Consider the following 23,048-nt stretch of genomic DNA (forward strand, 5'->3'; position numbering starts at 1 on the left):
GGGATAGCAAGCTAAGTGACTGTACTAGTGTCCTGGGTTCAGCAGTAGTAGTCATTTCTTCTCCTTCTTGGTAGCTGGTGCAGTGCTGTGTTTTGACTTTTGGGCTGGGAACAGTTGCTGATAGCAAGTATGTTTTGAGTTACTGTTCAAATGTTTGGTTTGTCCAAGGACTGAGCCTCATGCTCTGCCAGGGAAGGAGGGGAGGCTGGGAGGGAGGTGGAGACAGGACACCTGACCCAGGCTAGCCAAAGAGGTATTCCATACCATAGCACGTCATACCCAGGATGTAACGGAGAGTTAGCCAGAAGGGCTAGCCTCTGGGGGGATGGAGGAGGTATCAGTCGGTGCTCAGTCGGGCAGGGTGGGGTGAGTTATGGGTCGGTGGTTCGTGAGGTGTTGTATTCTCTTCACTTATTTCCTTTATCATTATTATTAGTAGTAGTAGTAGCAGTAGTGATTTGTTTTATACCTTAGTTATTAAAGTGTTCTTATCTCAACCCGTGGTAGCTACATTCTTTGGATTCTCCTTCCCAGCTCTCCGAGAGTTGGGGGAGCAAGGGGGGGGGGGATTTCATGAGCTCTGTGTGGCTTATTTTAAACCATGACAACTAGCTATTTCTCAGATTTTTACGATATATGATGGTGTTAAATGAAGTTAAACAACAAAAATTTAAGTTAATGGTGTTTCCTTTTCTTATGAAACCAGGAACATACATTATGCATACAGCTTGACATCATTTATGGCTAATTTCCGAATGGCATTTCCATAGACATATTGTGTTCAAATCATATTCTGCCATTCCTACGCATATCATAAGAGCATCAGATCAGTGGAATCTGGCAGTGCATATGAAGGCAGATGATGCACTCTCCAGTGTGTCTTGCAGCACTGATTGCAGCACTGATTGCAGCACTGATTGTCCAGCTGTCCAAACTGATGTCTTTGAAGTCATACATGGCAGTTCATGCAGCTGGATCTTCTGCTGGCAGTGAGGTAAAGGGACAGACAGCATGCTCTGTTGCCTTTGCAACACAGGGTTAGGAAATCACTGCGCCCATGGTTCATAGGAAGTCAAGGCTCACTCATGGGATCCTGAAATGCAACTGAACTGCATTTTAGCCATAATCCTCATCATATATTGGTTGACACTAATAACCACATACAGCAATGGACCACAGTTAGGGACCGGCTCTTTCACAAAGGTTGGACAGTATGGTTCAATTCAGCCAGACATTGATACAAAGGCACTTATTTTACTAAATTCTAATGAAGTTTCCTCTTCACCCTCATCCTGCCCCCCAGTCATTATTCTCTCAATCCAAACTCCCCATTTTCTTTTTCCTTTCATTCTATTCAAGTCCCCCTAATATCCCATTCCTTACATCCTATCCTGAACCAGAATACTTCTATCTTCACTTCAATTTCAGATATTTCTGAAACACCTACTAACTCTTTCCCTGCCACTGTTTTTAGACCTCTCCTCCTACCCATCATCTACTTCATTTCAACACTGTTCCTCCATCCCTCACCAACATTTACTCATCTTTCTTCAGCCCCTTGATAAGTCTCAGCAATTCTGGCAAGATGTTAGGGGAAGCTGCAGCACACAACCCTTGTTTGGTCACAGCAGCCCAATGATGTACTGTGCGTCATCAATCCCACAGAAACCCTCAAGTACATAAAATATGGCAATGGCAGCCAGCCCAGAAGAAACTATCAGATCTGCTGATATTCTGCCAGGGTTTCATGGGAGATCAGGAAAGGTAAAAGGGAGTTCATGGGAAATCAGAGAGATAAGAAACTTGGAATTATATGAAAATCAATGCAGCCAGTCAAAAAGGAGCTAGCTTTTTTTTTTTTCTGGTTTTGTTTCTGGCTTTGAAAAGGCAGTGATTTAGGACAGAATATTTTTATTTTATAGGAAAGCAAAGTTCTGCAGGTTAAAGTTTGATATTAAGTTCACTGTCAATGTGAAGATATACTGAAAGTTTACTCTACTGCTACTGCGATCAATCATCTGTATTCAGGTCACAGTTCCCTGAAATATGTATTCAAGACTTAGATATAGTCAGAGGAAAGAGAAGAGGCAGTGGTGTTCACAATCACAACATGATCTGTGTGGCTTGTAGTCATCCTCATTTAACCCAGAGTTATGTCCACTCAGGTGCTCAACCAACTCCTGTTCTACTGTTAAGACAAGTAGGTTAGAGACTTCTGTTTCTCATGAATACAGAAGCTTTGGGATTTTAATTTTTTTTAGGATATAAAAGGATGTGGTGCCCCATCCTGAGAACTGGTCCTAATTTTAGTTACCTTAAATAATGCTTAAATATTGTTCAGGATTTTTTATCTTGTTTTTACTTTTATCATGACTTCATCTAAATCAAGGATTGAAGATCTTAAATACAAAAGATCATTTAGCAATATTACCAGAACTAACCTAGAGACTCGGATGAGTTTCAGACAAACACCTGCAGTTTGAGTTAAAAGTCTTGCCTTTGCAGATTTCCTATTCTTGCCAAAAACTGGACAAATAAAACCAAAATAAAAATGGGAACACTTACATCAAGTAATTAAACCCACAGGAGACTGCATAGTTTAAGAAAAATATGTGGCATAAGAAACTTTTCCTTTGACTGTTGCAAGGCATCAGTTTCTTTTGATTCCAGGTACATGTTTCTCAGCTGTCCTAGGCCTACTTCAAGACACAGGTTTCTAAAGGATGTTTTCTATGGCTAGACTACAAAGTCCTGCTTCAGCTGCAGAAGGTCAAATGCTGATAATTGCAAAGCAGGAGAAGACAGGCCACAATGCAGTTTGCGTTTACTCTGATCATTGCCAGCTGCTCTACAGGACAAGATGAGTTCTGCCAGTCAGCTTAGGCAGACTGTATTTACAACTGCCATTTTATACAGGTAACCACTAATTTTACATCCACAGTCACTCATTTTCACGATTCTGGGTTCAAGGAAGCACTTTTATTTTCCTGTCTTCTGCAACAAACATTGTGCGTATCTCACAGCCAGCAGTCTGCATTTTAACTACTTATAACTCAGTTCTGAGAGTTATGAACCCTTAATAAATCACATCTTGTAGAGCAATGTCCAAATGCAAACATTTAAATACATGCTATTGAAGGTTAGTCTCCATTACACTGAGCAGCATATTCCCAGAAAATGCACTACATATTACCTGATGGACTTTATCAGAAGGTCTTTGTAAGAGCATGTTTGAACATCAGGCCAGCAGTACCTTACCTATAGCAATCTTTCTGTACTCCTTGGTTTTGGGTTGTCTCTTTTTGGTTTGGTTTTGTTTTGATTTGGTTTTAATCTGGTAGTAAAACACAGTCAAGCAGCAGAAGCTTGATGTCTTCATTTTAGCCAGCTGTCACTTGGACAGTGAATTATGCTTCTTCTTCTATGTTCTACTTTTGGCTCCAGGACTTTTCCTGAAAGAAGGACAGAATGATGCCCTTTTAAATACAAAGCTATAACCTAGTGTTTAGGGCACACCCCTAGGAACCAGTGTATGGACATGTGAGCCCCTTAAGCAGAAGAGGGAAAAATTTAGGTTTCCCACTTTGTAACGGTAGAGCAAATTGTATAAACAACGGGTGGAGGCAGTACCACTCCTTATTTGTGTGGAGACAGTGGGACAGTGAAACACATACCAAGAGAGTGTTGAACGTAATAATCAAAACCAACAGTGGTATACAATAGACCACCCAAAACACAGCTGCAATAGTTTTTCAGCTCTGCCATGGAAACAATGAATAGAAACAACAAGCAGAATAGTTTTGAAAATAGCATTTCTACTTTTCAAAGTAGAATTTTAAACTTTGAACCAACCAGAACAGTATTTAGGATATTTTTGCAGATATAATTTTTGCTGCATGAGGTCAACTCTGCTAACAGCACTGGAGAGGCGTAGACCCTAAAAAAGTGATAGGTTGGGGTGCTGTGTAGGAGTTAGGTATGTTACAGAAGCTGCTTTAACTGGATATTTCCTGGTATTTAAAGAATTGCATTCAGAGGTTAATGGCTGTCAATACTTCATCAGAATAACCACCATTTTATACCATACAGAGATTATCACCTAGAAAAATTATATTAATTTAGTTTTGAACTTTTTCAGTTTTCATTCTGCTCTAGAAATAATGAGCTTCCTGGTAGCAAAACCACTTTATTTCCAAGCCAAATCTGTAAAATTGTGACCAGAGTAACTTAGGAGCATTTCCCTAGCAGACCGTGAAAGGTGTGTTAGACATGTGCTGAGAAAAGGTCCTGTTGATCTGCATCCTGAGAGAAACACGGGGTGATCATAGTTCAGGTTTCCAGAGAACCTGCAAGACTCTGGCCACAATCCCATAGGGTGGCCTGCAAGGCCACCTCATTCCAACTGTTGCTGAGTATCAGTACCCAGGATTTTCTTACCGTAGGGGAAGGTTCTCAAGAGAGCATATTCATACCTGACTATCTCTTCATCAGCACCGTATGCCTTTCAAGTGGAGGCATCTCTTGAAATACAGATGAGTTCCCCTGTTTTACATATATAAAAAAAATATAGGGCATAAATGCTTCTGGTTTGTATACAGGCTCCAAAACATAGAAGATTATGGCTAAAATTTGTGAATTCCTCAAGTTTAGATTGCCTCAGTGATTAGATGCCCAGCTTCAAATACCTAAGTTTTGATTTCCCTGAGCTGTTGCTCATCTGCCTCTCCAGATTTCACCTTCCGTGAGAACTGTCAGTGCTTCAGATATCTTTGCCCTGATTTTCAGAAGTAGAGCCAAGGAAGAAATTATTTTCCTATCTATCCCCTGTCCAGGTTGGAGGAAACATCTGGAAGCATTAGGCAGAAAGTCTGTCACCATAGGAAATGAGTGGATAGTCAAATCCTTTGCCTAAAAGTGTAATGGCCTGAGGTGCAAGTTTCAGGACTAGAAACCACTTCAGTTTTGGTGAGCCGTATAACCACAAAAGACCATCTGCCATCTTCCTGTTGTCCTTTCTGCTCAGCAAAAGCACTGTGTACCTACTAACTGTCATAATGCTTGGGGGAGGGATCCTGATGCCAGCTTCATTCACTAAAATTCCAGATTTCTTCTTTGAAAACATTCCAGCCTGAGCCCCACATGAGGCAGAGACTCAAGTCAAAATTAGGCTGGAGAGAAGGGTGCTGAATCCCATCCTCAGTGGAGCTGCAGTGAGGATAGTCAGAGTTGAACAACGCAAGGAGATTCAAGCTCTTTGCATCCTTTAGAGGTGTTTAATGGTGTTTGGGGCAGGGAGAAAGTGAAATACTGGTATGTCGTGTGACTTGTATGGCCAGTGTGTGGTGCTGTGAGTTTTAGGGACAACAAAGCTGAAGAATTGTATGATAAATTATACATGTTTCTGTAGTAATAGAAATCTATAGTAACATGGATTCAAAGAGGCACAGCATTTATTAACAAATTCAAACTTTAATCAAAATGTAAAGGCATTTTTTTCCACTTTAATTAGAGGAAAATAAAAGGAAAAAAAAAGAACTAGCTCTCTCCTAAACTTCTATGCCCTCTCACCCCCAACATCTCAATCTCCACTGAGCACACATAGATCATGTCTGCCTGAGAAGGAAAATACACAGCCGTGCAACAGAAGAATTAAAATTAACAGATGAGTCCAAGGAACAAAACCAGCTAACAAATGTATCTTGTTAGGTTGCTGTCAGAGAACAAGATTTTTATCAGGAATGCTGTTTTTCAGAGGACACCAGGATAATTTCCTCCTAATAAATTTCCATCTTATTGAGAGTGGCTAACGTTCTGCCAGTTAGAGGGAATCTCCCAAGGGTACAGCTTATGCAGCCCTCCGACCACTGGGTTAGATGTATGCACACGTTTTAAAACCCACTGAATACAGAGTGGCTCTAGAAGTGTGTCTGGGTATTTTTAAAAACACACAAGAGCGGAAGAAGTTTGCCTCCTTTTAGAAAAGATTCACTACTTTGTTTATTGCTGTCTTTCCCCCTGAATTCAGAGGAAATGAGTGTGCATAATTCCATGTTCCCTGGAAGGCAAAAGGAAAACATTGGTCTAAATAGTTTGTGGTGTTGTTTTGTAATTTCCATGAATCAAAGCATTTTTCTTTTTTTACTGCATCACCTATAATTTTTTATAAATCTCTCTCCTTTCCCTTTAAAAATATTTAGAGGGAAAAAAGAACTGTGTGTCATAGGGTATTAGCTGATTAGTTCATTCAAACAGTGCTAATTATAGGTTTAATTGCTTAAATGTGAAAGTCATTTATTTAAATTAGCTGCATCAAACATACAGTATGCTCAAAACCTGAAACATTTTGGTACTGGGAACCAGGGTTATTTTCTGTAAACAGAACATGCAAAATATAAGATGAGAAACAATGTGCCTCTATGTACTGATCGGCAAACTCATTTAAACCCCAAAGTCCCTCCTCCCCTGCCTCTGGGGTCGGAGAACAGCCTCATTTGAACAATGACTAATGGAATGCACTGAAATGTGCGGAGGGTTGAAAGGAGAAATACTATTCAAGCCAACAAATTCATTTCATTTGTGATTTAGAGGGGCGCTGCACCTTTCCCCTGAACTCCTCCTGAGGAAGAATGAATAGGCATCTCAAGGTTATGTAAAAACGGGTATTTTGGGTGGAAAGCTATATTAGGTCTTAAAATAATAAATGAAGAAATAAGTAAAGGTTTGTTATCGCGTAAAAATACGGCAGGGAAAAGATGTTTGAGCCACAACAAAAAAGGTAGTCAGAGCTGTAGTGACTACAGCAATGACAGAAAGAGTATGCTTGAGAATTAAAAAATATGCTGTATTAAACACTCAGTGTGAGAACTCTGATCAGTGTGCAGAAGATGGGCTCAGCTTTTTAAGCTGGAAAAGAAAGAAAGGAAAAAAAATGATGAGAATTTTAAAGAACAGAAAACATTAGATAATTAACATACTGAATAATTCCTGGCTGCCAATCCCTCCATCTTCCTGTGTTGACAAAGGAATGCATACATACATATAGATAGATGTTTATTTATGTAAGAAAGATTTTTTGTAAGGAACAAAGAGATTCAGAAGAGCTAGATTCCCCAGACATATCAGTTTGCATGTTCTGTATCTCTGTTCCGTCAGTAATCAAGTTGTATCTGAATGTTATTGCATTTTTCTAACCCTTCCAGTTGATATTAAGCCCTAGTATTCTCAACAACATTATGAAAGTACACACAGCAGCAGTGGCAAAGGCTGGTGGATGCAGAAAGCTCCTCTTAATTTAATAAGGGTTTTTAAACCGAATGCTATGCACCATTGACTATGCAGGAAAGCTATTTTTTGCTGCAAAATTTCCCAGCTCATGAATATCCTTGTACGCTTCCCTGTGCACAGCCTCTCTCCATGCCCCCTTTTCCTGCTGAGAGGGTCATATGGCCACAGGAGAGCCTGACCCCCTGTTTACATTTCACTCTGCAGATTACACAGTGAAGAATAATACTACAGCTGGTTACTGCTTACAATGATTTAATTAAAAAAAAAGAAAACCACAACATGTTAAAAGCTGAATTTCTATAAATCCATCTGTCTCTCTGCCTCTTTCCTTTTCTCCAATTGCAACTTGCCATTTATTATATACTTGGAAATTTACTATACTCATTCATTACAAGCTCGGAGCTTCCTTTTTGGATGGGGAAAATACTCCCAAATATGTCTCCCATGCTTAGGAGGACTTTTGCTTCACATAATGCAGAACCTTAACTTAGAAAGACTAGATAGTAAAACAAAAAATATTTGGAAAACATTATGGCCTTATTTAGGTAAGCAAAGTAAGGCAGGGAAAAGTTACAATCGTAACATCATGCAGCAGTTACAGAGGAAGCAACATGCTCCCATACTGGAGGCTAAGGCAACAGTTTCATCTCTAATTCTTAGAGACCCCCACCCTCCTGAGGCATAGGGGTAGCCCCACAGACAAGCAGGTTTGAGGATGTCTCAGCAAAAATGCAGCTAAACATAATAGCCTAAGCAAAAAAGTGCCCAAAAGATAGTATAGCAAATTTAGAAAGGAAGTCCTGGGTAGATTTTGCCAAGATTAAATCTAAATTGAGTGGATTTCCAATGTGATCAGGGAACAGCATGTTAAGGGAGAGAGCTGGAGACATATCCTCAGGGGATTTATGTGGTTATACCTCCAGATGATCCCAGGCAGTTGGAAAATGAGATACAAAGGGCTCTATTCTGCCCTCATTTACACAGCACTTAACTCTGATTTTCATGCCATTTAAACAAGAATGTCATGTAAAGTGTCTTGATCATTGAAAATTGTGCCAAATACATATTCTCTCCTCAAGATTACAGCATGCAATTCAGATCATGGGACATTTACATGAGTAGAACTGGGCTTTAGAAAAGAGGTACAGACATTAAAATAGAGGTTGCAAGGAAACTAATCTGAATTGGCTTATTTCTCAGATACTTCGCCAAAATAACCATGTAAATTACAGTTTCTTTAGCAGTTTTACATTCGTATTTGTCAGAGCAAAATAGTATTTATATACTAGATATACTTCATATAAATGTCTAGGGTTCGAAAACAGCTTTCAGAATGCTGTCCTTTAAGAAAATAATATAATTTCCTAATATACGTAAGTCTATAATGTTGCCAATAAGATGCAGTGAGAGGGATTCATCACATCTGCCATTCATCATATGATATCATGATAATATGTCTCCTCATTTTTAGGTGTTTTAAAAGCTTAGCATTTCCCAGTTACAGAGAGTTATGTTGCCCTCTGGATAAGAGATGGAGAAATACATGGCAATGCTGACTTTCAAAAGACAGCTATTACACAATGTAATAAATACATAGTATGTTGGTCCCCACTTAGCTGTTCTGGTACATGATAGGAACAGGCCTGGTTTACCTTATTCCCATTATTTTCATTCTCAGCCACTTAAATGAACATGAGACAGTCAGCTGAAAGGTGTTAAGTTATATTCATGGTTGCATTTCAGTCATTGATTTTATGATCTCCTTATTAAACACCATACTTTAAGTGTGACACCAGCAGGCATGGTCCTCTTCTGGATGGGGCATGACTTTAAAAAACCTCAGCAGATTCTGTGAGGTCACATGCTACAGGTATCCTTTAAAATCATGAACAACTACGAATGCAAAAGGCAAGATAAGGTCACAAGTGTCTTATCAACTTTTTGATGTGGACACTTTCTCAGGCTAGGTCTGTATTTAATTTAGGATGCCAGGCAAATGAGCCCAGGAAACGAATACAGACAGTTCTTTTGTCTGTTTTATGCATTTACATTGCTGACTTTGGCTACTGTAGACCGACCTAAGAGATGGGCATTACTCTGAAGTTGGCTCAAGCTCAAACCTACCTGAAATTTAGTAAACCCCTTCATTTACAAAGTATGGATGACAAAGAAACTGTGTTTCAAGGCTCAGGCTTATGCTCAGAACATAAGGAGGAGACTTTAATGAATCGAAACCTCTTCAATGCACATTTTGACACATTTTAATTTCACACTAGGTCTTTTTGAGTACTGTTTGTTGCATATTTGGCCAATTTAGAATCATATTCTGTTTGGGAAATAGATAAAATAATGCAAAAGGAAAGTACCCAGAACTATGCCTTATGGTAGCAATGAAGCATTTTTTTGGGCTCCTCTCTTTTCAGTTTCTGAAGTAATGCAGCAAATAGATTGTATGATGCATTATAAATTACATGATATATAGTAGTAATCATCACCACTACCCAAAATGATACAGAACATAACAGGAAAATACTAGTGCGTATTCTGTGAAAGCTAACTTTGAAATTTTGTGTCAGTTTATTCTAGGAGTTTATCCTAAAATAAAAGGACAAATAAAATATCATGTAGTCTACCTGTAACCAAAACAAACCACATTTCTCTTATGTAATGGCTACAACCGAACAGCCAAAGATGTGCCTTGTTGCCAGGCTTTGAGCAGTGTGTGTATGTCAGAAACTAAAAGCATGTTTGAAATAATTCACGGGCAGGTGTGAAAAAGGCAAAATTCTTAAACTGTTCTTTTCTCTCTTGGCTACAGGCTGGCCCGTGTGGCAATGTTCAGTGAGCGCTCTTTTCCCCCAGGAATTCTCCTTGTGCTCTTCAGGCTAAAAAAAATGTGGCTGTATGTCAGAGGAAAAAATAATGCCTACTGAGAAGGGAGAAGGCATTAGCTTCTCTTCCCCAGGCTCAATTAATTTTCAGTTTGGATTTGCTGTGAGTTCTGTGGGATAGATTAGAGGGATTCCGGCTGTAGGGATTTCCCCTTCAAGACACCTTTCTGTGTGCTATAAAATGACCAAAAGCTGGTGTAAGTTTGGAGTGAGCATGTGGTCTTTTCCACGTACTGTCTCCAAATTTGTACAAAAAAAAAGACATGTCTCAGTTCCTAACAACTTTTTCTTTTATAGAAATATAATATTTGGTAAAACCCAAGACTAACAAATGAGACTAGTACTACTTTCTTAGTCAGTGAGGACTGACTTGTTTTTTATATCTTTAAACGTTATTAACTTTCCCAACATCAAAGCAGACTCATACCGTTAAAACAATATGAAGAAAAAAGGTATCTGGCTGCACTGGCCTCATGTTCCATTGTGCTATCACATCACAAGCTGCTGTGCTGATAGAAGAAATCACATATCCTCCACAAAAAAAAAAAAAAAAAAGAGAAAAGAAACACATATATAACAGTCTTTGAAAGTTCTGTAAATGCACGTTAAGCACTGACTGCATTTCGTTGGCACAATACACGATGCTCTGACAGCAAAGGCACAAAGCCATGTGTCTTTAGCAAAGACAATAGAGAAGACAGAATTTAAAGTTGCCATTAGGGAGCACAAGTGAATAAGGAGTCGTGTTTCCAATGGGATCTTCTTTTGAATTTTTAAAGCATGATAATGTAACCAGAGCACCAGCTATTCTCTTCAGCCATATTGAGCACAGGTAGAGCAGTCATTCCTAAAAATACACCCACTGAAACATTAATAGCTTGCTTTTATCTCACATACTTGAAAAAGGAAAAGAAAAAAAACCACCCCCAAAAAAAACCAAGAACCCCAAACATTAAAATAAACTATTGCCACTTAAAGAATTGCACCATGATAAGAATGTAACTGCATCAAGAAAAACATAGTTTTGTGCTTGCACAGTAGTGCTCTAGAAGTGCAATTCTGCTCCCACTCCCATATAATCCCTTGGAGTGAGGGGAGAACTGAGTCCCCTGTGCTTTCTGCCAGGCAGCTAGGGACAAGTGGACTGAGGGTAGGTTTCCAACAGCCACATTCAGACAGGCAAAGGCTTCTCCATTTAATTTTCCATTAAATTGTCTGAGACCTGCATATGTACATATTCCCTCCAAAGTAAGGCACAGATCATGGGTAGAAGGAGATAATTATTTGCCTCCAAATATTGCCTGTAAGGATGGGAAGTAGAGGATAGAAGAGTTAGAACAAGTGGGGCTTTTTTGTTGTTTCCTCCCCTAGCCCTGAAATATCTGTCATAAGTGTGGGACACAAGCCACACATTAATTAGATAAGTTCTTAGGTATTATGATTATCTTGGTTATGTGTATACATACTTAATAGTATAGGGGCAATTAGAAGCCATATTATTACTAGAGTCTCTGTGTTCCTGTAAATACAACTACAAGCACGATCACAAGGTTATGGCATATATCTTAAGTCTTGTGTTTGCATATGTGCTATTTCAAAAATACCATGAGTTTTATTGCCAGGTATAACGTTTCACAAACACTGGACAAAAGCACGCATGTAGGTGGTAGCACTTCAGTGGAATTGGCAGATTGCAGCCAATCTAATGGTGTAACGTGAGACGTGTTTGCTATTTAATATGTTGTGAGAAATCTAAACACAGTTAAGATTTTCATTTTTATGACTTTCATTTTCTTCTTTTTCCCAATGTTCTTTCAGTAGCACAGGCACTGAATGCTGAACAAAACCCATAATGTGATGCTTAAAATAGTTACCATTTTTCAGAAGCACTTTTTAGGAGGTGGTAGAGATTGAGAGATTGTTTTCTAAATTAAGAGTCCAAGATTTATGGGCGATTTGAGTGGTACCTGGAAAATCGAAGGACTGGGAAGGAAACAAAGGAGTAATGGTGTTGTATTCCATAGCCGAAATAAAAAGCTGTTGTCAAATTCTTATTACTAAGATTTAATACTTTTGCTTACTTATTTGAGAATATACTTAAACTTGTTCATCTCAGTGTTGAAATACAGCTTGGAAAAAAAAAAAAACAACTGGGTCAGGCTATCAACTTGACCACAAGCTTCTGATGAGGTAGCAAGAGAAAAAAGTGTCATATCCCTCAAATGCTGAGCTCAGATACCTAAGATGCTGCCACTAGCATGGAATGGCATGGGACACTGGCTAAAACACAAGTCTTACAACCTCAAGCGTAAAGGTGAAATAAATGTATGCTATCCACATGGTTAGAGTGCCATGAGATCCAAGGTAATATGGATGCATGGTTCAGGCTGCCTTTTACTCATATCTCCCTGTTAATTCAAATGCAAAGGAATCTGGGCTGGCTGCTGGCTTCAGAGCTAGACCTGCTCCCAAAGGCAACCAAAAGCTGCTGTATTATTCTACAGAGGTTCCTATGGCACACTCAGAACTGTCTTGCTATGTACAAACACCTACAGTTGTACACAGCACACCATCACTAACACTGTGTGTCCTCTCACTCGCAAATGCACATGCTTTGCTTGGTAGAGTTTCAGTGTTGTTTGTTGTTGCTTTTGACATATGTATATTGTTAAATATTAACATTAGAGAGGATGGGGTCAAAGAACAGTGCCTTGCAACTGGATGCAGCAAGGTCCCTGGGAATCTTTTAAATTTCCAGAGTTCATTCCAGTGTGAGATCAGCCCTGGAGAAAGTTGCCCTCTCCATAGGGGTGAGGTCTCCTCTTCACATAGAGTGTTCCATTTTTCAGAGAAATGTAGTGAGCAACAAATCCTTTCCATGTCTGTCCTGTGTTCAGCAGTAGCAGTCATTTTTTCTCTTTAGTAGCTGGTGCAGTGCCGTGTTTTTGACTTTGGGCCTGGGAACTACACTGATAACACCGATGTTTTTAGTTACTGCTCAAATGTTTAGTCTGACCAAGGACTTTGTGAGTCTCATGCTCTACCAGGGAGGAGGGCAAGCCAGGAGGAAGCAGACAGGACACCTGACCCAAACTAGCCAAAGAGGTATTCCATACCACAGCACATCATGCCCAGGATGTAAAGGGCTAGGTCACTGCTTGGACAGGCTGGGTATTATCCATTGGCAGGTGGCATTTTATTCTCTTCCCTTCTCAGTATTATTATTGGTGGTAGCGGCATTGGTTTGTGTTATACCTTAGTTACTGGACTGTTCTTGTCTCAGCCCATGGGAGTTACATTCTTTTGATTCCTCTCCCCATCCCTCCGGGAGCAGGGGGAAGAAATGTGGGGAGAGAGTGACTGCATGGTTCTGATTTGTGGCTGGGCTTAAACTACGACAACATCTTTTACATATTCTGGACAAGACAATGAAGTATGCCTCCATTGGCATACAAGACAGTGAAGTATAAGGCGGAATATAAGCAACAGCTCCCTGAATCTGATTTAAAATATGTGGGGAAGCCAGTGAAAGCAACAGAGGATGGATCTGATGTGCTCACAGTAGGTGGCCTTGTTGAGAATACACTTTTTAAAAAGTCTTTGTACTTGGAGACTCTTACATGCTGAAGACAACATAAAGGGTATCCTATATGTTCAGATTTTATACAAGAGTAACAAATGTACAAAATATCTGAGAGTAGATCATCAGATGGAGATGACAGTGGGTACTCACTGCATAAACTACATCCTGGGAGTTTCATCATCTGCAAGGGATTCAATAGTAATGTCAGCCTGCAGCCTGAGTTCACCAGTTCCTCGGTGTATACTCTGATGTACACAAGGAAGGTAAAGGACACCTATGGACATGGGTGGCCAGCTGGCACTACAGAAGTATGACACCCTAGTGTCCATCCTGTGGATCTGGGCTGTTTTCCACCTTTCTGGGGAGCAAGTGCAGTGGAGTGTCCTGGGGCCATATCATATCACAAAATCAGACCTGCATTTACATTTCTTTCAAAAATGCATGCATTATATTTCCTTTTGAAATTACAGGTTTAGTAGTGTGGAATAGATGTCTTCAGGATGCTATTATTCCTTGGCCAAAGTTACTGTTAACTTACCATAATCACTCACTCAGCAGGCCCCCAGAGTTGCTGTAAATGAATCACTTTCAGCATTCTGCTTTTGTCCTCCTTCCCCATATAATTATTCCTGAAAATAATCTCTCATCAAGTAAATAAAACCTGTGCAGGGCCACTCAAATTCCATGTAAATGAATATAACATTTTCTGAAATCAACAATTTCCTCATTTTTACATGCTTCAATTGTCAGCTTTCCTTCAAATTCACATTCCATGCCTGATGCATTTTAACATAAAGACTTTATATTTAATAGATTATTATCTCTGTCTTGTTATTTGTTCAAAAGTTGTCAAAAATATTCCATAGCTGTTTCTCAAACACAAAGGACCAAAGTGTATTTTTTAAAAATATTAAATGTCAGCCATTTTAAAATATACGTCCTATTTCATACTTATGTATAGCTCTTTTTGTAGTGTTTTAAGTGCAAGCATCTAATTTTAACAAAGTTAAAGTAATTTATTTCACTATACATCCATATATTTTGGAATTTAAAGATAAAATATTTAGTTTTCATTTTCTCAGTAACCAGAGGGAATAAAAAGCTTAATAGTGACTATAGTTGCATCCTTGTAAAAATCTCATGCTATCAAAAAAGCCCTGATATTTTCAGACTTTTCAGAGAACATTTCTTCTGAAGAGTTGAAGCTGACAATTAAACAGAGAATCCTGGAAACTAGCCCACAGCAAAGTATTCATCTGTAATACACAAAATAGTGCTATGAAACAGTTATGTGTGACCTACTTATTACTTATCCCTTTATTTGGGCAAATAAGCTCAGTCATATTTCACCTCAAAAGTACAGAGTATAGTTTGTATTAAACATAGGTTCATGCCTACTTGGTGTACAGCAAATACCTTGCAGTGGTGCGATTTGACAATGTTACAGCATGAACAGTCCTGAACAACGAGGACAAACAAGCTCTTAGTAAGTTCCTGTGAGTTTTAGAAATGCATTTTATGGCAGCAGAAGCAACTGCCTGTTTATTTTAGCTGATCCAAATAATGTATTAGTGCTAATTAGGGAAGAGATATTTACTTACAATCTTGCAGATACAGTTTACTAAACAGTTCTCTTTAGTGTGGAGTATAGTTAAAATTTTAGTACTCCTGATATGGTACCAAATAGTCTTAAAAAACTGTGGAAGCTGGAAAGACGCAGACTTTCTTTAATTTGACTATTATGCAAGCTTCAGCTAAATACCCACAGTTGAGGCATTTATAAAACATCATTAAATTCTTCCATGATAGAAAATAGAGCCAAAATAACGTTAACTTTTAAGAAGCTGCAAGAAAGTTTAAACCGATTAAAAACAATCCAAAACAGTCACTTTTTCATAGGTAGAGGGACTGTGGAAGATGGAACAGAGAGTGGAAGACAAGAAATAGCCTCTTATATGCACGCATATGCAAACCACAAACATGTTATTACAGATTCTAGCTATTGAGCAACTTATATATTACCATTAGTGCCACAAGTATCTCTCAACACCCTTACTGAGCAGCCCACTGTGTTGGAACAAACAAGAAAAGAAACTGGGTGCCAATTCATGTGGGGAAGTGGATTAAGCTGGAATGGGTAGAGGAATTTTTTCTCTGTACTGTGTCTCACCTCTCTCGGTAGTTGGTGTCCCCCGAGCAAGAGCACACAGAAGTTCCAGAATCCACAGCCAACATTTTAATCTGAACCATAACTGGAGATTTTATTAGAAAAGATCATGCTCCACAGCCAGACACAAGCAGCCAGTGTGAGGGTTAATACCCAAATTAGAATAGGTTTAGACCTCTGAAAGACAGTCATCTTTGCTCATCCCGAAATGGTTTTTGCCATTCTTAGTGGTCCTAAGTGAACAATAAAACCAAAACCATGCTCTATGCATACACAGCCAGAGAAAATTGCCGTGGAAAGTCTTGAGTAAGAAGCTTGGATATCAGAAAAGATCGATAAATTATCCTTGAACCCAAAAGAAAAGCTGTTGGTCCTGGTTTGCATTTGACAGGCCCAGAGAGTGAGAACTAACTGTTACAAGATGGAAACTGCTTACTTTTCTTCTTGTACCTAAATTGTAAAGTTTACTTTATATAACTTGTGAGATTAATTACAGATCAAACTTTTCTTATTCTAGCTCCATGCCTTTGCTAATCCTTTTGTCTGCTGAGATTGTTGTTGGCTGGGTAAAATGACAGAAAAAGATATTTTCAGTGGATAGTAAACTTGCTGCAAATGCACTTCAGTAGGGAAACAGATTTGCTCACAAAGAACAGAAAGAAACTTTTGTGTCTAAAACTGTGGGTTATTAATTTTAAAAATGGCTTTTTTACTTTGACATGTGTCTTCTAAAAGGAGTTAAACATTTAAAAATAAAATTAAATGTTTTATCACAAGTTCATCTAACAGTTTTAATTAGTTGTTTCCCCAAAAGCAGATGCAGTTTTGTTTGAATTCTGGCACAGACCTCAAAAATCACTTATTTCCCTAGCCCAGTTAAAATCTTACAGTCATTGCCAGTGAGAAGAAATCCAGCAACTCAACTAAGAGTGCAAGGAAAACCTATAACTAAGCTCCAAAAGAGGATGAGGACAAGTAATTATATACTCTTCCAATGCTCTGTATTGCCACTAGAGGTATCAAACACAACACAAGAAATCAAAGAGCAGAAAGAGCCAGGAGAGTGGACTGCAGTACCTTGCTGAGGAAAGATGCCCCCCCCCCCCCCCATCTCTGATGTACAAAACCAGCCAAAACTGAGCAGAGATGTGAATGGGGAAATTTGAAGGAAGACAGCAAATGCAAAATATATTGTGTTGTAAAACAAGTGACACTCATCTACTAGCAAATTGCCAACATGTCATTCCTAATTTGGTATCTAGTTTTACACTATATGTGCAGATAGATCAGGCCTTTTTCACTGATATGTGTAGAATTTAAGGCAAGAATAATACTGAATGCTAAAAGTGTGAACTTGAATTTCTATTTGTATTGCTCTAGTTCACCTGCCCAGTTGTGTTTGGGGAAGTTTTTGATGAAATTATCATCTTCAAGCCATAACAGCTCAGTATTGCTCTAAGATGTCAAAAATCTTAGAATATGTCAAAAGCTTTGCTGTGCATCTCTCAAGGATTCATTCTCTGTGTCAAGCATTGACACAAAGTTAACTTCATTTCGAATTTGTACACATATTTATACATCTTCTGTAGGACAAAATCAAGCCTGCAATGACCAAAGGGATATAAGTAACACGAAAGAATCAGCCCTGAAATATGTAAAGGAAATTAAAAAAAAGGTAGTAAAACTACATAATAAGAGGATGTTATTAAACGTCCACTAGATTTAGGAGTTTATTTTCATTGTGTCACTGATACAGGTTTAAAATAGACCAAATCCAAATGCAGAGGCATATGCCTCCAAAAGAATTCTGTCTTCAGAGAATTCACTAACGGGAAAGCTTTTAGAGCCATTGAGTTAGACCTTGGATTTGGAATTGATGTATCTGCCCTTTGCATCTTTAAGATGTTGGACAAACTACTTTAATTGCTAAATAAAACAGTTCAGATCTCAGAGGAGAAGTATTATGTATTTGGCTAAAGGAAAAGGAATCTCATGAAGCAATCTAAATGCCTTCAGGTAATGCAAGTACAATTGCCAGTGACTTACATAGATGCAATTCAGAACAAATTTTCGGCCCATTTGATGCAATTAAGTATTAATTATTTCATTTTTTCCCCCTAATATATCAGTAAAAGAAAAAATAAGGGGATCTGTGCCATGATGTAGAACCTGCCCTTCTGCCCCAAAATGAATGAGGCTCTAGTTAGTCAAGCATAGTCTATTCTGCTTCCCCTAAATAACATGATGCTAGAAAATTATAGCAACCAGAGTATTTCTAAACAAGCTACCACAAAATATTTCAAAGCACAGTGGTATGAACCTGGACACTTCATATACTCTGTTAAAATTGTCACTGTGGTAGGAAGCCCATAACTACCTTCAGAAGGAGTAAAGAAGGATGGCAGTGATCTTTGATTGTTTCTCTGGTACGAGATAGTTTCAGGCTTCCCATATGAAGACTGATGCTTGAAAAGAAGTTGACTACAGAGCCACCCTGCTCAGGAGTTCTGTACATCTGCAAACAAGGTTGCATGAGGAATGCTGTAGCACTGATGATGAAAGCAAATGTATCTAACAATAAGACTCCACTTTCAGCCAAAGAGCTATACTGTTCCATGCTTATGGGAAAAGGATCAGAAATTCCATATCTGTGAGGTCCATGTCATAAATCCAAGTGAGGTTCCCCACCTATGACTGGGGATTATTTATCCCAGTGTGAAAAATGTAACAAGACACAAAAAGTCTCTACTTAACACATTGAAAAGCCACAAGGCTTCCTTTCCATTTGCAAATGGGAGATAAAACCCTTCTTTAATCATAAAATCAGCTTCAGGGAAGCAAATAAACTTACTCAGATATTTAAAAGACAAGAAAAGTTTAAATTCTCTCCTAAACTCCTTATACCCAAATTTGTCTCCTTCCAGGGCAGTTGCAAGCATTTATTTCTTCCAGCAGAGACCTTTTTAATTGCTTATTGCTGTCAGTTTCTTTTTATTTAAGAAGAGAAGCTGTGACAAGGTGTGGGTGTGGGAGCCATGTGACAGAAGGCTGTGCAGGCAAAGTGATTGCTGAAGACATGCCAAACTACCTGCCACTGAGTCTGGAGCTGCCTCTCAGCCCTGTGGCCACCTGGCTACTGCAGGCAGCTGGGCATCCACGTACCTCCCCTCTGGATGCTGAGCAGCAAACACACTATGGCAGCCAAACCTCACTCTCCCCCTCCCCCAGTATTGGTGAGGAATGTGCAGTATCTGTTTTAAAAATTTTACCTGTTGGTTTTAATTTTTAACCACTGGAATTTCTTTAAAAGATAAAAAAAAGATCACAAATTACCACAGAGACCATTTAATGTCTAAAGTAAATTGTTCCTCTGTTCTCATTATGATGGGTGGTTTGTTGGCCCGGAAAGCCCTACAGCTGATGTGTAACAAAGGAAAATGAGGCACAGTCTGCTGGGACAGGCAGAGCATGGCAGCACAATGAGAAGAAGCATGCAAGGGCAGGATTTTCTTTTTAGGCATGTATCTGGAACCTCATGTATCCCAAGGTTATTTGGTTGGTTTGTTTGTTGGTTTGCTTGTTTATCTATTGAATGTATGTTAGTGAAGAGAAAAACCACATTCCCAAAGCTGCCCCTCTGGGTTCTGCAGGAATCCATCCTAGCAAACAGATCTGCAGACTTGGAGGAAGTTCAAGTGTTTTCCAGTATATCAACAAATATGACAAGAAATCCCACTATATTCTGAGTGATGCCATAATAATAAGTGAGGAAGAAAGTAGTAACATTAGATAATCCCCATAGAAGGCTAACTCTTTGATCTCCAGCATTAACATGCATGCCTTTACACTTTGTACATTGTAAGCATTTGATTTCTTACCAAAAAAATACAGCTACAAACTCCACTTGAATGTTCCAGAAGTAAAATTCTCTTTGATCCGGTTATACGCCTTCTAAGCAATAAGGGAGAAAACTGAGGCCTCAGATGACCACGATGAGTAAATGAATGAGTTACCAGGCAAATACCAAGAACTAATATCTATTTAGTTTAGCTGCTTCTAAATATTAAGTCCATTATGGTCCAGCTTTCTCTACCAGAGTCAGTGCATTATCATGATTTTAATACCTTATCTCCATACATGTTGGCAAGGCTGACACCAGGGCTTGTGTAGATAGGGACTGTTTAGAAGAACATTTTCATTGCCCCATTTTCATCTGTGATGGGAGCTAAACCTAATTTTACAAATAACTTTTGCATCATTTCGTGTGGATAAAATTCATTCCCTCTTGTATCCTTGACCCGCTCGCCTCCCCAGCCTAGACTTCTTTTGATTTTATTCTGTGCAGGAAACATTCACATACTTGAGCAAATGGGAAATAATGAGCTATGACCTCTCGCGATACTGCTTGTCTGGTTACATCAGTGAACTTTCAGCAGGGGAGCCATTTCAGTGGGTGTCAGGGTAAAGGAAATGAGTCACTAGGCTGGCTTATAGCTGCTTGTAACTACAGAGACTGTTAAGTAAATCCTAAATAAATAGCAATAAATAATAAAAAAGTCATATTCCAGTGCTAGCACCAAAATCCAGTACCTGTATTATTAAAATTAAATGTATGTAAATAATCAGAAGTCTCTGAGCAACATTTTTTTTAGATAAAAGAACTGAAATTTTTTATAATCATCAAAGAGAGAGAGGAATAAACAAAGAGAAAGAAAAAGCCAAAAGGAAGACATTTTCCAGGGTGTAGTGCCAGAATCATTCTTTCACAGGCTTTACATCACAGAGAGCTCAGATTCAGATGTTGAAAATGTATGTCTCCAGAATACACCCATCACCTTTCAAGATTTCAAGCAGGGTTTATTCATGGTTGGGAGCTGCAGTAGTAAAAGGAAGCAGTGAGAATCAGGACACATTCCTGGGACATTATAATGCATATTATGCATTGTCTCAGCTTGACTGTGAACACAGCACTTGAAAATGAACATCAGCTAATTAGTTTCATACCATAGAGGAGGCTTGAACCTATTTCATTTACTGCACAAATGATTTCAGACTATTTTCTTCAATTCAGAAGAGGCACAGCCCTCCACCCCTTTCTTGGACGTGGAATTTTACATGTGACATGGCGATGCAATCTGGAGCAAAACAGAAACCTTGGAAAGCCACAGGCACAAAAATAGCAATAAGAGAATTTTAGCTTCCTTTTTGCTCAAGCAAGTGTCTGAGAAACTGAAATCTGGTTCCTGCTAAAGGAGTTTACATCTATACCACAAATGGCACCCCAATGTAGATATACCCTAGGCAGCCATAAAAAAAAAGACCTCTCACTCTGGTACCACATGCTATTTAATTATAACAGCATGCATTTTAGCTTCCTATCCATATGGATACCCCACACTGAATTCTGTGCTGCCGTGGGTCGTCAGGCTCATCTCTGAGCAGGCTTACCTAAAACCCATTCATTACTTTTACACTCTAATCAATGCTGCCATAGACATACCCTAAGCATGCTTTTCTAGGCTAAATTCCTGTCAAACCCATTCAAATGATGCCACCACTTTTGAAATATAAGTACTCCAGTTTCCCCTCTGACAGATCACAAACAGGATACTGAAAAATTGAAGTCCAAGACATTTAGGTCAACAGCAGTCTTCTGATAGCTCTGTGCAATAGCTCTCATAAGAGGCAGCTGGCTACTGGGAAACTCTGTGAGCACCATAGTATAAATATAATGAAATGACAAGGTTCTGACGTCTCTCATACTTGTCACTAATTGCATACTTTCACAGCTCCCTGTGAGCCCTAAAACTCTGTAAACACCAGAAATGTGAAAGTTTTAGAAGATGACTAACAGCCTGAGAAAAGTTGGAGTTGGGAAGGCATAAAATGGAAATAATGTGTGACTGCAAAGGAGACCTTCTTTAGTTATTCCTACTGCTACCGTATGATTTAAGTAAATTGTGCAGCAAATTATGCTCAGTGGACATGAGCTAACTAGCTGTTCATAAGGCCAAGCTGAAAGCTTCCATGGTCGGTGGTGTTGACCCTGCAGTCACCACCTGAACCAGGTAACTCACACCTGCTAAAGAAATGAAAATGTCTCTCCACATCCTAGTGTGTGAGGTGTGTACCAGGGGTCTTCACTTCTCAAGGAAGCCTCCTGTTCCCAAGTGCACACACAGAGCTTTGGAATAAATGCTGCTGAACATCACATGAATTGTATCCAATGACCCATCATCTGATTCCATCGATGATTGCAGAAGTTCAGCAAGTGATAGAGCTAACAACAGCAGGTGAACATGGCTGGTATGTGATGGTATACGTCATGCTGGTACTTTAAGCACCTAACAGCATTTTTCAAGTAAACTGAGTAGGGAATTCTGATTTTGCACTTGAACTTTCTTTTTCCCTGTTTCATTTATTGATTAATAATACAAGAATTAAAATCATCAAAATAAATTAACTTGCTGAAATATGGCTACATGGAGCAAACAAGAGCACTACATTTATGTTACTGACATCAGCTAGGAAGGGGTTGATCTAAGTCATAGATGTTGTTCGCATCTGTGATAGTATAGCTAGGGAAGAAGGTCTCTGAATAAAGGGAAATTTCTTCTTTGCTGAAGTGAGTTCCCATCCAATTCATGGGTAAACTCATTGGACAATGACATGGCTTTCGCCTTGAAAGTGGCTTTCTATCAAATCAGGACAGTTTTTCCTCACAAGTATTCAAACCACAAATAAAATGTAAGCTCTTCATATCTCTGTCTGTAATTCATGTATTGGGAGGAAAAACTAAATATGCTTACATTTAATGAATTTCAGAATTCTCATGCTCCTCCTAAAACTAAGGTACAGTCTGACATCAGAGCTACATCACTACTTTTCTTTTCAGGAATGACAGTGGTTGGTAGTTGTCTGAGGTTTTTTCTAGTTATCTCTGAAATAAAATCTTTCAAAGCTAGAAAATGACATTTGAATTTCTTGTCCTTCGATTTTTCTCCCCTTGCTAATGCTCTCAGTTTTGTTGTCATGAGAACATACACACTAAATCCCCTACAGTGAACCTTCACAGCACCTTTTTTGGTACAGTAGATTGGATGTTTCTTACTCTTTATCATTT

The 23,048-nt window shown here is 38.9% G+C and overlaps 1 protein-coding gene across 2 annotated transcripts in view; it reads right to left on the reverse strand.

The window, feature by feature from the left end:
* LDB2 (LIM domain binding 2) overlaps positions 1–23,048 on the reverse strand; it is a 384,522-nt gene that overhangs the window by 230,433 nt on the left and 131,041 nt on the right. The window contains exon 1 of one of the 2 annotated variants that reach the window (XM_031048443.2): positions 3,259–3,383. The exons of the other annotated variant lie outside the window; for it this stretch is intronic. The gene's annotated coding sequence lies outside the window, so the exon portion shown is untranslated. Of the gene's footprint in view, positions 1–3,258; positions 3,384–23,048 lie in introns of those variants that run through there. 2 annotated transcript variants of the gene reach the window in all.

This window comes from Melopsittacus undulatus, chromosome 7, assembly GCF_012275295.1.
Source record: "Melopsittacus undulatus isolate bMelUnd1 chromosome 7, bMelUnd1.mat.Z, whole genome shotgun sequence".
NCBI classification, from domain to species: Eukaryota; Metazoa; Chordata; class Aves; order Psittaciformes; family Psittaculidae; genus Melopsittacus; species Melopsittacus undulatus.